A 16,316-nucleotide genomic window follows, 5' to 3' on the forward strand; every position below is an offset into this window, starting at 1 on the left:
CGCCAAATTGAAGGGACGGGAAGTCACCATTGCAAGAATCGACAATCAATCGGCGGTGTATTCCAGGAAAGAGGCTTCGGGCGGGGTAATTCAACCTCAATTGTTAAAATTCATATGTATTACGCAGTACGTGGTCCGCATTCGAATTTTGATCGAGGATCACGTTGACGTACGTCATGATGTACGGGGTGCGTTGACCGGAACATTGGTGCGATTAAGAACGTGAGATCAGTCTGGCAATTAGTTCGAAAACGAAACGACGGAATGTCGTGCGATACATTCTGTTTTTGAATAGGAGATAGAACACGATTGTTCATGCTCTATTGATCACTCCCGATTTGGCTTGTCGCACCTACTCAAACAATGCTATGATTATATATCCACTAGTGTGTTAATTTACTTTCGGGTAGTGACTTCTTGTAAACGTTCCTTTAATCTACTCCTACGCATAGCTACCGTCATACTGAAATATTGATTTGTCGGAATAGTCCAAAGTAGCACATTTCGTGTAAATCCGTTGCTTTGTTATTCTCTATTAGAGAACTAGATCGTTAGGTTGTTAATTACTTATTTTGACAAGCCGAGTCATTGGGCGGAGACGATATTTTCTTCGAAAAAACGAACTCGAAAGGTTTAACATGTAGCAAGTGTTGAGAGATCCTATTTTACTATAGCTTTAATCATTCCTTGTGGGATGATAATTACGAGACATAGCGGTATGACTTCACCTGACAATGAACTTCACAGCACTTCGTTACCCTGTCTTTCTATATACTTTAAATTACACGTAGGTAAAATAATTTCCCGTATGAATCTGGAAACTACTGGTCACGCACAGTTTCACTTCTAAGACAACTAATCGATTGCGCTCCTCCTACGATTAGTCTATTCCCGGCAACACAGCCGGTTCCCATCATCACAATTCCCACTGCAACAACGCTCAAGTATCCTCGAGAGATTCGAGCCGTACATGTTGATTAACAATAAAATAACATGACAGAAATCACCTCGCCTTACTTGCGGGTTGTTTCACGCAACCGTGTGCATGGGCGCAGTAGTAGATTGGAAGCACTGCGCGTGTCTATGGTCATTATCGAGGTCATTATATCGAAGTAAAACCTCCGACAAGGCCTCTGCCGCGGTATAAAAAACTTTGTTTTCCGCTAAAATCTTCCCTGCGTCCCGCATACAAGTTACCGCGTAAATTACAAATTGCATATTGCGTACGAGGTATAATTTTTCTTCAAATCTTGTGTAGTCTGGACTCCGAACACATACACGCGCAGTGTCCGAGTACCAGTCAGCCAGCCAGTCACGATGGCTGGTTCGAGGGCGACGCAGAGGCGGACCAAGTCGCCAGCACGTAGTGCAGGTATGCGGGTGAGAAACACCCGAGGCTACCCCGAGTCCGCCCACGTTTAAGCCGCGCTCCGTCGCAACCCGGCACTTCCAACCAGGTAACGTCCAGGTTGATCCTCGTCCGCATAGCTCCACCTGCCCCGCTGAACTTTCGACGCACGCGATCTTCTCCGCTCGAGTCGACGAAGCCGCCCCCGCGGGCACACGCCGGCGTCACGCAAGCCTCGCTCCTCGTCGTATTTCCCCCGGGCACGCAGTCACCGCACGAGAAGAGTCGAATAGCTACATTACGGACGGTCTGGCTCCTTTGAATTTTCAACCATTCTTGATAATTGACCCTTTATAGAACGAATTAGGAACAAGTTGTATGGTGATTTTCAATCTCCTTGCCCGTTTCTTATCCTTGTGGTAAGCAGTAGCAGCAGCAGCAGCAGCAGCAGCAGCAGCAACTGGCAAAGACAGAATTATCGTCGTAAAATCGCACAGCGGCTCACGCATGCCGTACGGGAGAGTGTAATGATTATTATTCATGCTACATTATAGAGAGACAGTGATTGAAGATATTTCGAAATTCGTTTACCATAAAATATGCGGTTAAATTTGTTTGCCTACAGTGTTGGAGATGTAAACACGGCATCGCGGTTAACTGGCATTCCACCGCATGACTGAGAGTAAAACTAGTGGTTCTGAAATAAAACCACCGAAAATGTGCACAAGAAAATATTTGCTTACCGAACGGGTAGTGTGGATACTAGAAATAGAAAAGTCCTAGTATCAACAGCTCTGGTAGTAGACGCTTAAGTCACAGATTTGAGTGTCACAATAAAAGCATTGTTGTCAATCTCCATCTCGCCCAGTGTCATTCTAATACCCGCGACCATGGAATGCCAAATAGTAACAAAAAGGCGTTGGGGAAGTTCCGGTTGAACGTAGTACAGGATGTCTTTTTCGAATCTCCAGACTTCGTCTTGACCCTCTGGTCTACACCTGGGTCATTAATGATCCGACGACACTTTAAAAGTTACGATCCTGCAAAGGAAATCTTTCGCGTCTTGCTGTCTTCTTTAAATAAATATTTGCTGAACGTAAATATAGCATTTGTGTTTCCATATTCTTACTCAGGACATTCTGATTATTCCATTTCACTAATAATATTATAACACCAAATACTCTGAATCAGTTTTACAAGGAATAGAACTTTCGGGTCATAAATTACCGATGGTATACTTCAATAGTGAGGATGGAAAACGGCGACGACCAGAGGGTTAATATCCATTTCCTCATGGATTGGAAAAGAAATCTGTAACCATAACCGCCTATCAGGAGTATAAAATTATAAGGTCAGACTTTGGAAGTGAGGCTAACGAATTTACATTCCGGCCTCAAGGATACAGGTTATTCCTTGCATCGGATGTGTAGCAGCATGCAAGCGCTCGGTAGCACCGGTAGCTGCGCCATAAGTATCGCTAGTCGGTAAGCGACTGCTCGGTTCACAAGCTCAAAGGCGGTAACCGGTAGTATAAATGCATAACAGAATGCAGCGGTACCGTCGCTCGGTGGTAAAATGAAAGGTGGTTCAGTATGCTCTGGAATACATATAAGCCAGGAAGGGATTGAGGGGAACGGTTGAACTCTGCGTCACATGCACCCAGCTGGTTATGGAACTCGAGCTGCATGCCGATCGGATCGGCGGTAGATCGCTGCAGAGGTGGCCCATTATCGAAGCGTGCGAGTCTGCAGGATCGAAGCGGCCGCATGCGGTTGGTTGGGCCCTATGCGGTCCCACGCTCTCGAGGCATTAGAGGATCATCTTTGATCTCCGCCCACCAGGGTCTTACTGCTCCTGGATGGAAATTTTACTTCAGTCACCGACTGACAGTGAGCCTGAGCCATTTGCCGATCTGCGATCGGAGGTCAGTACCACAAAAACTATTAGCCATATAATTTTTCGATTAAACATCATATGCTTAATGGTGAAATGGCGAATATTTCCATGGATTTTTATTAATCTTTTGATCGTTTGTCTGAATACAAACACGAAGCTCAAAGTTGTCTGGTTGTAACAGGCATGCATATATGACTATCGTATGCAGCCGGTTCTTTTAGAATCAAATGAACTTTGATAATTTACTGAAAGATTTCTCTTCAAAGACGATATTTCACTGTGTTCAATTGCACAAAATCACACAGAAATCAGTGCCACACATTGCGAAGTGATTCGTAGAAATCGTTCTAATTTTTCCGCTTCGACATTTCATTCGGTATTGCAGACATCACGGAAATATTCTTACTTATTCCATTTAACCATACATATAAGCTTGCTCTCGGTCTAATGTCGGGATTAAAATTTTGCACGGCGGATGGCTGACTATATTGCACAATGAAGAAACAAACGACTAATAATTTTGCTTGCGTATTGTTTTTGCAAAAGTACTGAAACATGTGGGTACAAAAAAAGAAAAAAAAAACTTGCTTTTCAATCGACATGCAGAATCCATCAAACCGACGGCACAGACCATTTGTTCTATCCACATTTTATTCAGGCGTTCACGGTAGAAGGTTTATAGCTGGAGGTGATAAAGGCGTATTGAGATGGCAAAAAAGGAGCCGATTAACAAAGGTGAAAATTATGCAAAAGGGAGTGGGGCAATTTGCCTCGACAACGACATTCGAGGACCTGTATTTCGGCCGGGATACCGGGTCTTCACGTGCCGTAATATCACAGATAGCAATCTAATCCAAGACATCTGCAACGTTGTTACGTATTAATGGTACACTTATATCGGTACCCGGACGTAAAATGCAAAGACGTACGCGGACCGTCGTCGGATGATACTTTCGAGTAAAAGTCACGTTCCGTTTCGCGTCTCGTGCTCTTCTCTTTCTCTCTGCGAAGTAAGAGAGTCCATCCTCGACGGTTATATTCACTGGGCTTGCGATATGATTGTTATTAATTAGACAGTTGGCGAAGCCGCGCGCCAGGTGGAGGTCCTCACCTGCGGCCCACACACCATTTCACCGAACCTGACTTCTTCGGTTCCAACCGGGTATAATAACGTGGCTACTTTGCACCGCACGTCCTCCCCCCCTTCACTTGTGCTTGCGCGCGTACCGAATACGGGTCGCCCACATCATCGGTGGCATCTGACCCACATCCGGTACGCGTTTACTATGACCAATAATAGATTGGTAAAAAAGAAAATTCTTCAACCGTGCGCGTGACGTGTATGAATTTACGAGCGCAATCGCAAAGGGTGATAAGAGCAATTTATATTTATCTGGTACGTTCTGAAACACTTGTGCTCGGCATCAGCTTCGGGATTAGGGCAGCATAGATCAAGTTAACCCCTTCGAGGCTCGAGTGTCTTCACCTTGTTTTTATCGGCCTTGGAATCTGGCTACCGCCCTTCAAAACAAAACGATCAAGGCCCGTTAGTGGGTCTCAAGTGAGAAATCCTCGAGACGTAATAGATTGACGTACGAAGGGTTCTCCGTCCGCGTGTCTGTAATAAGCGGTGTTCAAACAAACTTGGTCATTTGTAACTCAATTAGTCATATTTACGTCAAATAGACACGGCGATTCAGTCTGTGTTAATAAGGCATATGCGCGGGCATATTTACGCGATAGGAAAATATCGTTAGAAGTTTCGATGGACAGATGTTTACGATATTCTTCATTTTCATTTGCCTTCGCCCTTTTTGCCTTTTTGTCTTACTAAAGTTTCCCGCGTCCTTCAACCGACTTCGGGTATCTTATATGTTGCCGCACCACGCACCACGGTTACTAAAATTTATTAGTTTTAAACGGCGACGTAGCTTGTCTTCGTGCCGCACTAAAATTGCCTAATAAAGATTAACGATAAGTGATAACGAGGAGTCTGTTGCCCTTAGCATGCTGCACGCACCGAGGATTCCGTCAAACGTTACGCCTGCACAGCCGGAACGTTTTTTCACGTCGGAGGTGTTTATTTTCGGGAAGAACTGCAGCGGAGTTTCCCTCTCCTTTTTTTACCCCCTTTTTTCCAGGCTGTGCCTACATTACCTTGGATCCTCGAACTTCTGTAGCGATTTCCGGTCTCCTCGAATCAACCGAGTTTGTGCCGCTGTAACGCGCACTCGGTGCACCTTGAAAGCGGCTCGAGTCAGCCGAGTAAGCGATACCTGGGCATCGGAAATGAAAAATAACACCTGTACCTGCCGACTCTGGAACCGTGTCGGTAACGCACAATGATATTCTTCACTGCCTGCGTTTTATATGCATATCGTAACACACGCGCCTGTTCATGCATCGGAGATATACTATACACCTGCTGGAAATAATCTTTGAGCAGCATGTAAATTATTGGTTTGAAATTGACATGTTGTTCAAGTTGATTTTCACGCTGATCATCGAAAACGTACAATTTTTTAAACGAGTTCAATTGTGAATTGATAACAGGTAATTTTCAAGGAGGGTGGTTATCATATCACGTTCGATTTTTAAGTCAACTTTGAATCTGGCTGCTATTTATACGGAAAGATTCGCAAATTATCACAAATGACGTACTGCTGAAAGACGCAATTTTATCTTTATTTTTAAGCTTTGAAATCTGAGAAACGGTTCATAATCGTTCAAGGTATTACATCTTTAGCAGGTAATAGAGTTCTCGATAAGTCCGCACTTTTCACGTCATAAAGTTTTTGTCCGTAAACTGTGATAAAAAATTTTTAAAATGGAAAATAAATAATCCGGTAAACCAAGGTTTGACGTACTCGTAGTTGTTATTTAAACCAAAGATTCCAATATTCTCGCGGTGCTTGTTCTTTTCAAAACGTTTTCCGTGATTTTATCGAATTTCAATACGTCTTTAATTTGTAAATCAGCAAAATGGTTTTGAAGTTATCGTATGAAATGTTCTGACAATCGTCGTTTCGAATAAAACTGATTCAAAGAATAATAGCATATACCGTTTGTCGAATGTCAAAGCTTGTAATAAACTTAAAACTGGTATCTTTCATCCATATAATCGTTGATTCTTTGCGAATCTTCTCATGTCAATCGCATTCAAAAATTAAGTGAGAAATGTGTAATTTTTGAACCCGAGTTACATAGTTAAAAATCACCAGATGAAGTTGCCGAGCGTTTGACGCTCTAGTGATGCGAGAAGTCGGGAACAAAGAACCTCATCGAGAGAATCATCTGCTCAGTATTACTCCAGTTTTCATCTGGACCGTCTGCTTTTATCCGAGATGAGTTGTAACGTTGCATCAGAAATATTCATGTAAGTTTGTCGGCCAATTTTCAAGTCATCGAGTATGGCTATGACAAAAATGAAGAATGAAAATAATTAATGACTGGACAGTAACGACAACTGTAATAAATTTCTTTCGGTGTGTGTGATAGGAACATTGTAATATACAATACGAGGCGTCGGCGATGCATCATAGAATGAGGCAGGTACATCTGTACATGCATGATCAATCGATCTAGACATGCGCCTACACACCTAGGCATAAGAGTATAAGGTACCCTGCACGTTGAAACGTAATGAGGTAGACGGGCGATATGGCGTCGCTAACACCTAATAATAGCTACAAATAACCGATGATTAAACGTACAGGTGTTTATTTCGGAAGGCCATTGATCAAGTCTGACTGCATCAGCCCCGGAACGGCCTAATTTTCCTGCCTTTTTACTCGTGCTTATCGTTACCGAGTAAGTATGGGTATGTAGTAAGTACCCGTCGCCATGGTGTTACCGGAGAAAGTACCGTAGAGGTGCCTCGTTAAGTACCCACTTCGATTTGTTCGATTTCAGATCGAAGTTTGCAGTGGTGCAAATATCAGATCCACGCGATGCGCGTCGTTCGCATGCATTAACGTTAACTTGTCGCTAATTTTCTGGTTCTAGAGATCGGTATCAATTTTTTTATGGCGTTCCGTGTTCTGACAATTAGCTGCTCTCGTTTTGAACCAGTTCAAGAACCGGCTGCAGATGAGTATTTGTACCAGCTTGCGAGCAATTGCATTATTCTACTCACGTCGAGATATCGCGTCCGCAGTTTCACTCGTTGGCTTATATCCGTGTGTACGAAGGTTGGTACACCGACACCCAAATATGTAAATACAACGGAACGGCAAGACGTTAAGCTGCCAAGTTCAAAGTCCAGCTCGCTAAATCCAGAATCAAAATATCTACGACGCGTCAGTCTTAACGAGACCATTGTGAATAACACATCGTGTAATTTTCGCGAGTGTATAGAATCAGTTGTCAAGTATGATTTATAAATTTTTAGTGAGTTAAGTGGTAACGAGATATTGTGAAGTGCCTGCGATATGCGACAAATCATTACAATCATCGGAATAATTTTATCCGAAAACGTAATGAATCCGAGACTAACGCTGCGGAGTGAGAATGAAAAACAGAAATCGACAAAAATTTGTAACAAATTTAACTATAAAATGCTACCAAAATTAAGTTGACAAAGCCTTTAGTGCACGAATTTCAATACTCGTGGAATTGATTTGACGCCTGTGACGTCTGATGTCTTCCATTTTCCGTGCATGTAATTAGAGTTATACAGTTAGGTAGACACATACGCGCATTGTATACCGTCGTGCGAGGGGAGCGGGTCACCCTTCGAGTAAAATATAATACTTGTACCCTAATTTCCTGCACGCTGTTAGGTATATCAGATATAGTTTTAACGCGAGACACGCGGTGCGCACGCTGCTCGCGTGCTTACCCAGCTTCCGGTTCCGGCGCGTGCTGCGACCGGGACTTTCCGTCGCTCCAATTCCCTCGGCCGACTCCTTCGAGTTCATTCAGGCCTCTTCCGAGTCGCACCTGACGCGTTTCTCGCCCGCCCCTTCGACGTAGATCTCGAGATAGAGATGTTAATTATTGCGAATTGAGACGGCGCCCCTAGGCTAAACTTATTGACGAATTAATGAGCTGTACTTCACGGCTGCAGTCGAGTAATAATTATTCACCACACTCAACGTGCGATTTCACCTTGCAAGCCTGCGTGTCCTGCAGCACCGTCGTATATGCATATGCGTTTCTTCTTTTTATTTTCCTTCGTTTTCAGTGTACGTATATTACGGATCCCGATGCTTTCCATAAATTAAAATTAAACGAGCCCCGTTACATCGTCGCGTATTTTTCGTATAATCGTACATCTATGTACGTAAAAATTAAAATAGTTTTTTACATTTTTTTCTCAACTTAACACCGTGAAAGTTTTGTAACACATTCGTGTTGTTACCGATGGTTTTGTGATCTGTACCCGGAGGCGTGAACGATTCAGCTGCCTGCAGTCGCAACGATGTCTTTCGTCCGATGATGGTGAGTGCAATTATTACGCCATGTATCATGTACTTATAGCAACTTCTCAGAGTATCGCTGAGAGCAATATATCATTTTCGCTATTACGGGCTCCAATTATTCTTATATTGTTGCCTGTATGATAAAAAACATGTTTCCAAACGCGATATAAGTTACAAACCACTGAACCGATTTATCCAACGTTAAAAACAAGGTTTATTCCATTTATAACCTTTTAGCGAAACTGCATGTATCGAGTAAACGGGTAAACTTTTGTCTCGTTGAAGTTACCGACTACTATATGCATTATTTACGAGGTTGGAAAATTCGGACGTACCTACGTAATTGCATCACCGACGAACTAAGGGTAGAATATAATTTGAACAAAAAGCAACATTGAGCTTATTTTATGCTGTGTTAGATGAGCGATCGGCCGTTTCCTATAAATCCTGTGCATTTTGAGTCCGTTTTCATAATTTGACCGTTATAGAAGGGAAGTCGTCTAATCTTCTAATCGTCGAGATAATTGCGGAATATCGTTCGTTAATTGCATCAAGCATCGTGAACATTCTTGAAGGATATTCCACATGGTCGAAATTCACTCGTCGAGTTAGTTAGCCGAGACATATTGGAGGCATGTTTGTAAAACGTGACAGATGTTACGGATGGACTCCTTGGCGTCTCGGGAAAAGAGAAGAATATAATATAGAGAAAAAAACGTAGCGTCCGACGTGACGGACAACACGTGTTACTTGAGGAAACGAAATTTCGGAAAAACGTAATGCCCGAAAGTTTTGAGTGCGCAACATGCAGGCCATACAAGAACGCTTTGCCCGGTGAAAACCCAAAGGCTGCTGGATATTGCTATAGCTTCAGGAACAGCCAAGTGACAATACAAAGCCCAATAAACGAACCACATGGCCACCGTATGGAGTTTACCACTGGTGTGTATAAACATCTAGACCAAGAAACGCAGGCACACATACATATTTAATAACCTTTGGTGCATCACTCTGCTGACATCTGGTACCCTACGAACCGAATTTAGACGTCGAGGCTTCTCGGCCGAGTGAACGAATGCGCACTTTTCTACTCTTTCTTCCGCTTCTCGTGTTTAGCATCTGAATACCCACGGACAGAAAGAAAGAGAGAAGTAGAGAGACACTTGTTCAATGTGGATGAAGTTTAAGCGGTTCGTGGAACGAATTTTTCTATTTATTTGAAATTTTTCTGTTGTATCTTGATGGATGTTGACGGAATATTGATTCGTCAGAAATTGGAAGTAAAATTTTTCACCGTGAAAAATCGCCGAACAATTGTGAAAAGTACTAATAACGCACAAGCGATTCGACTGTTCGGAATTGGATGATCAGTTTTGTATTCCTGTTCGTAATACGCGATGTGGGAATTAAAATCGGATGTTTAAAACAATGGAAAGTGACAAAACCAAGTCAAGGGATAAGGTGTCCTAAATTTAATCATCAGTTTTGGGTTTTCTCATAATTCTTAATAGTGCGAATTGGCATGCGTGTTGGACGAACGTTTCGGCCGGTTGGCTTGAACATCGGAAACAAATAATTCAGGTGTAAAAATCGTTAATTTTACATCTCGCTAAGGGCAGTTGGCGTTAATCACAATCGTAAATTTTGTCGCGATCAGTAATTTTGTAGTTATTATACCAACGGTTGAAATCAATTTCATCATTTCTTCCACTAGTCAGTTTTTTGTTGGTGAAAAAGAACATTCAATTGGGCTGATCATCGGAGATCTGATGGCCCAAACGCAGCTAGTTTTATTCCTAAATATTATAGCGATTAAATTATAATAGAAGGAATTTAGTTTTTTGATCAATGATAAAACAGCAATTTACGTTCCATGTAATTTGAATTTGGTCGCAAAATTCTGACGATACATGAACGAAAAATGCAGCTACTGATAATGAAATAGTAAATGCATGTTGTACGGGAATTAACTAGCATTCACAAAAAGCGAGAATTTTGCTGTGGAATACTTGTAAAATAAAAGTGTTAAAGAAATGCAGATATTCTCGATAGAACGAATCTATAAATATTTTGATAGAGAATTGCTGAGAATGTGTGAATATAGAAAGTGTTCTTCCTCTTCGAGCACAACTTGTAAGAATGTCTGTAAGTGTGTTTACATTTTGGAATCTTATGCTTCTGATGCGAAGCTCGTAAGACAGTCAATGACCGTCTAATATTGAAATGCGGATATGCATCATCAATATTAATATTAATCACGAGGCATTTTTCTTTGCTGAGAATGTTGAAACAATACTACGAAAATTATGCCATATTACGAGAGTGTTACAGAATCAAAAATTTCGGCGAAACGACTTAAGTCAGAAAAAAATGTGTCGAATTTATGACAGCTATTCAAAGAAAAATTGACTGATTATGAGCGGAAAAAGGGATAGTCACATTTTATGATTAGTGTAGCTATTTATACGGTAGACTGCACTAAAATTATGGTACCTCAGGCAACGTCGGAGTTTCACCCTTTAATTCACGCTAGGACACGCTCAGCGTCCCACCTTTTTTTATTTAAGGCTTTTTATTTATACAACTAATTTTTTTGTAACAATTGCCGAGTTTTTTAGTTCCACACGGTCTTTGAAATATTTTTAAGTGTAAAGATGAAAAAAAGATTATTTATTTATTTATTGCAAAAATAGGATGTGTAAACAAATGGTCAAAATTCGTACGTTTCCATGAAAAAAAGCATTTTCTACTAATCTAACATCATAATCCGAATGCCAATTTTTACACAAACATAATATACACGAAAAATTTTCATACTGTTTTTGTTTTTTTCCCATATTGGATCCACCATTATGAATTTTCGGATTTCGAGTTCGGATTCGTAATCAGCGACCTCAAGAGCCCATGGATTAAAAATTTCAAGTGAATCGTATTTGAGGAAAAATGTACGCATGTACATGCAGCGATTCAGACGAAAACTGAGACAAAAATCTAAGTTGCAAACTTGAATTTTTCTAGCATCTAAGAAAAGGAAAGAAATGCAGCGGAACAGTCGCTCAGGATGCACCGCAACCCCAGCTGGTCTTAGACCACGCAACCGTCTGCACCGTTATATGTATATACATCTCATATGTATATTCCGGGTGTAAATGTTTGTATATACATGAATTCATGGGATGGGATGGCGCGCATTAGTTATACGCACCTGACCCCGTTAACTCGTGTTGCCGGTTTGTGAGCGGAATATTCCCGATAGGAGCCTAAACTAAATAGCTCGCGGATATCACCTGCGCCGGACGCAGCGCCGCGGGAACGTAATTGTTTCTCGAAGGAAATCTTTGATTTATTCCTTTCTCGAATAACCAAGACTGCATGCATGCAGCCGGTGGCGGGAACTGCGCTTGTTAGAACGGGACAGGCCGGCGCGATTAAGTCGCCTTTATCGTCGACATCAAGGTGTGTGCACGCTGCGTGGTTACAAGATCACCTAATGAGCCCCCACTAAACTATAGAAAGTTATCTCTCTGGTGCAATTTGGCTTCATTGTAGAGCACTGTCGCCGATCACGTACAGATGTTCCGTCACTCTTCGTTCGTAGATACGCTTGGGGACAATTAATCTGAGACGGTTAGTTTTTTACACTTGACGGTTATGTTGGCAACACTGAGAGACCTACAGCGCCACAGTCGGCCGAGCGCGAAACAAACTCAATCTCGATAAACATAACATAACCCGTGAGCGTCGAATCTAACCTTAGAATAAGTGTCGATCTAACAAGTCATTATCCCCGCGGCATTTTAAGGTTAGATTCGACGGTCATGGGTTATGTTATGTTTGTTGAGATTGAGTTTGTTTCGCATTCAGCCGACTATGGCGCTGTAGGTCTCTCAGTGTTGCCAACATAACTGTCTAGTGTAAAAAATTAGCCGTCTCAGATTCATTGTACCCAAGTGTACCTGCCGTATACGTGCCCACCTGATACGTGCAGATGCAACGGACGATCATTTTTCAAAAGTGAAGCTGGAACTGGCAGCCACGGTTAGCAGTCCGACCTGTTCGGCTTTTTGAAAATAGAAGAATGCATTTCAGTTTTATCCTCGTAATTCTATAAAAGTAGGTATTGAGTGCTCAAGGTATATCGAAAAATGTGGATTTTTCGACTTCACTACCTTATTCGAATGAACGTTAGAATGTTTACCTGCTAATTCTGGCTGGCAGCTTTAGCCTCGTTTTTCAAAAACATTCAAGTCTCGATATTTTGTATGGACAAAAAGTCTACTTAAATGTAAGCTGCTGAAAAATTGCTAGTCATTCTCGTTCGAGGAGAATGGCAAAATGAAGAATCGTAACTTTTTTCGTAGATGTATTTATTTCGACAGTTTTAATGGTTATACCAATTTGTATAATATTGCGTGTCTAAGGGATTAAGGTCGTCAGCGCCATCTTACGACCATTTGCTGTTGAAAAAGGCAAAAGGGCGTACATTTTTTTTTATCGTATCTAGGCTTAAAACATCAAATACGGTCAGAAACGTTGAAATTGAGTAACAGTTTAATTAAGGAGCCGCGGACCTGGCTTGTAAATATCCATTTTATGACGTCATAAGCACTTACAGCGCTTCTGGACATTCAACGTTCAACAGAGGCCGCTCATTTCATTGGCCAGTTACGTCAGATCCGACCGATAAAATCACTTACAAATCGAGACAGACTTTTTGTGGATCGTGAGAACGGGCTTTTGTCTCCTGAAAATTTCGTTGTCGAATCGTGTCATATTTACGGAAAGATAATCGATGGAATAGGTCACCTCGGATCACGCGTGTGCTTTTATACGTTTGTATCTTCCTATCGAAAGTGAAAAAAGTTCCGAATTCGTAGAAGCGAATATTCAACAAGTCGGTATTTCGATCGGCCGTGCTTGATGTGACGTGATTTTATTTATTTCATCATTATTCATAATAAATATTATCAGCGATCCACGTTAGCAATGACTGAGATACAGACGTAAACTTTTATTCAACCTACGATTCAATAATTTATCTAGTCAGATTCTTACCCCCGTTCCATCACGATTCGACAAAGAAATTTCCTCGCTTCTGAAGTCACCAAATATATATATGACACGCTGGGTCAGCGAATTACGACCTTCTGCTACTGATTCAACCATATAAACCTACATCGATTAATTCCTTAAGTTCGTATATGCCAAAATAATTGTTTTCATTTTTCTCGGCCATACGTATAAATTCATTAATTAAATGCAAATTGTCGTATGTGCTGATAAATATGACTTTTTGGCCCTGATAAAAGTTGTAAAAATTATTTGGTACGGTAATTGCATTTTAGCGTAACCGCCAAAAGTTATTATTGTTATTCTTGTCATTCCGATAATTGACGATTTGGATAATTATTTTAGTAATCCTTGAGCGCTTGCAAAAAAAAAAAAAAAAAAAATTGGCACTTACGACCCTTGTCGTTTTAACTACGAGAATTTTCTTTTTTAAGATTTATGAATTTTCGCAGATTTCGATTCACCTATCGGTTTCAATGGTTTTTAAAGCGTTTGGAAAGAAACAACGGTGGTTACGACCCTGTGTTTTGATATGTTTTTTTTCACGTGTACTCGGTAATGGAAAAAGGTTGTATTTGCCTAACATACGACCGTTTGCTTTTATATTTTGAAATGCTTCATTCCAATTGAATTATATGTTCGGATCATTTTCAAAGCGAATAGTGAAAAAAAAAACAAAAAAATTATACACCCTTTCGTCACTAAAATCGCATTTTTGGTGGTTACGACCTTACGTCGCGATATATAAAGAAAACTATCGAATCCTTTCGAAAACTTTTAGTATTCATTACTATCGGTATTAGAAACTGCGGCTGTAACTCCCAGACCATGTATACCCTAAAGATTCAAACACGAGGTTTTTCTGGAAATAATAACTGCATAGAACATAACTCTTTAATAATTATATTAGAAACGAAACTTAACGTACGAGACACATGCCACTTTACGCTTTCACAAATGTAATACTTTGTACTTCGCAAATTGTGTATAGGACTAATTACTGTGCCGTTGATAATGATCGTTGTATCGGCGCGAGACTAATCATAGGTAACATTTTAAAGAACTGTTACACGCTAGCCAGGGAAATGAATTTTATACTATTACCGTGGCACAATATCTGAAATTATGAGATTATCAATCAATTGGTTGTAATTTACAAGATGCATTGTTTAGCATGTTGGGGAAAATTTCAGCGCTTAGCATCTAGGGTTTGGGATTCAGAGATATCGAATCCCGACTCATGGATTTCGGGTCTTTTCTCGAACTGAATGATCCGATTGAATTTCTCGTAGAGTTCTAAGAAATTTATCGAACGATGTCAATCGTTACCTCATATCGCAATACCGTCAACTTGCTCGGCGATAATTCTTCTCACACAAACGAAACTTTTTGTTCAACAATAAGATGCCATAATACTAGAGAGAGGAGTGTGAATTCGACGCTTTGACATCAAAGACGCTACTTCAAGGCGTCGGTAACATCAGTTGACAAAGCTTCAAAATTTCACTTCACATTTACTCACGACACATCGCGTGCTTAGGTACCGTATGTAATACAATATCATAGATCCGTCATGTAGAGTTGGCCATTATTGGCAGGTTCGAGGGACTGGACAAACCACACGTCGTAACTTTCTTGAGAACGTGACTGAATTTAATTAAGTCTCTCGCCTGGCAGCGGCGCTGCTTCTAGCCATTGAGCATTGCGTTAAAGTATAATATAATGACGTTACGTTTCTGCCGCGGTGGGTAGCGCATATGAATCACGACATAGTTCTTTACTGGCGCCAGAGTCCCGACCTGACGGTGACCAGCCGACCGCCCCGAAGAGATCGCTGAGAGCCATATCGAGTCATACGTAGGTACTGTAAGGTTTTCCACTTGCTCTGGGCTCGTCGTATTATGGAAGGAGCTTCGACGTTGTTCCTCGAGCCATGTGCGAGCAGATGATCAGGCGGACCGTTTACCGGTAATCGTTGAACGCGAGTGGGCGCCGCACATAAAAGAAAGACTAACGAGATAAGTAAGTAGGTGTGTACCTTGCCTGGACTCACCTTCGCCAACGGATAGTATCGATAATTAAAGCCCCCAATTTGATAGTCGCCATTACGCAATGGAAATTAGGTATTGTGTACAACGTGTTTAATTTATCGTCTTGACTTCCATCGCCTCTGTAAGTGTAACCCTGGGTTCACTTGATTCGTGGTTCGTTAACCCAGACAGAGGCAACCCAACGACGTAACTTGTATGCTCGCTTTGACTCGACTTCACGAGTCTGGTCAAGCATGGATCTCAGGCCCACCGGTTCGACCGGCTCGACTTATCGAATAGATCTATATCCCATAACGTTCTAAATTGTTCAATTAATCCCATACAGCGGGAATTAAGAGCCGTCTGTATAAGTTAAATTAGGTACTGATTAAAATGCCACTTTTCGGATCGTGCAACTGTTTCTCAAAATGTGATCAGCTCACTCGAAATAAACCCTAGTCGGCTCGATGAACATTTCGTTAGACATGTTCACGTAGTCAATGAAACTTTTTACTAATTCGAACAAATTGCCCGATCGTCCGGACATGT

At 41.4% G+C, this 16,316-nt stretch overlaps 1 protein-coding gene across 6 annotated transcripts in view; it reads left to right on the forward strand.

Annotated features, from left to right (window-relative positions):
* The window catches only part of net, a 101,260-nt gene that overhangs the window by 4,128 nt on the left and 80,816 nt on the right, over window positions 1-16,316 (forward strand). Inside the window, exon 6 of one of the 6 annotated variants that reach the window (XR_006881907.2) lies at window positions 1,974-2,435. The exons of 3 other annotated variants lie outside the window; for them this stretch is intronic. The gene's annotated coding sequence lies outside the window, so the exon portion shown is untranslated. Of the gene's footprint in view, window positions 1-1,258; window positions 2,436-7,949; window positions 8,687-16,316 lie in introns of those variants that run through there. 2 more of the 6 variants (XR_006881903.2, XM_046615011.2) reach the window with 2 other exon arrangements.

The sequence above is a fragment of the Neodiprion pinetum genome, chromosome 1 (genome assembly GCF_021155775.2).
Source record: "Neodiprion pinetum isolate iyNeoPine1 chromosome 1, iyNeoPine1.2, whole genome shotgun sequence".
Lineage (NCBI taxonomy): Eukaryota > Metazoa > Arthropoda > Insecta > Hymenoptera > Diprionidae > Neodiprion > Neodiprion pinetum.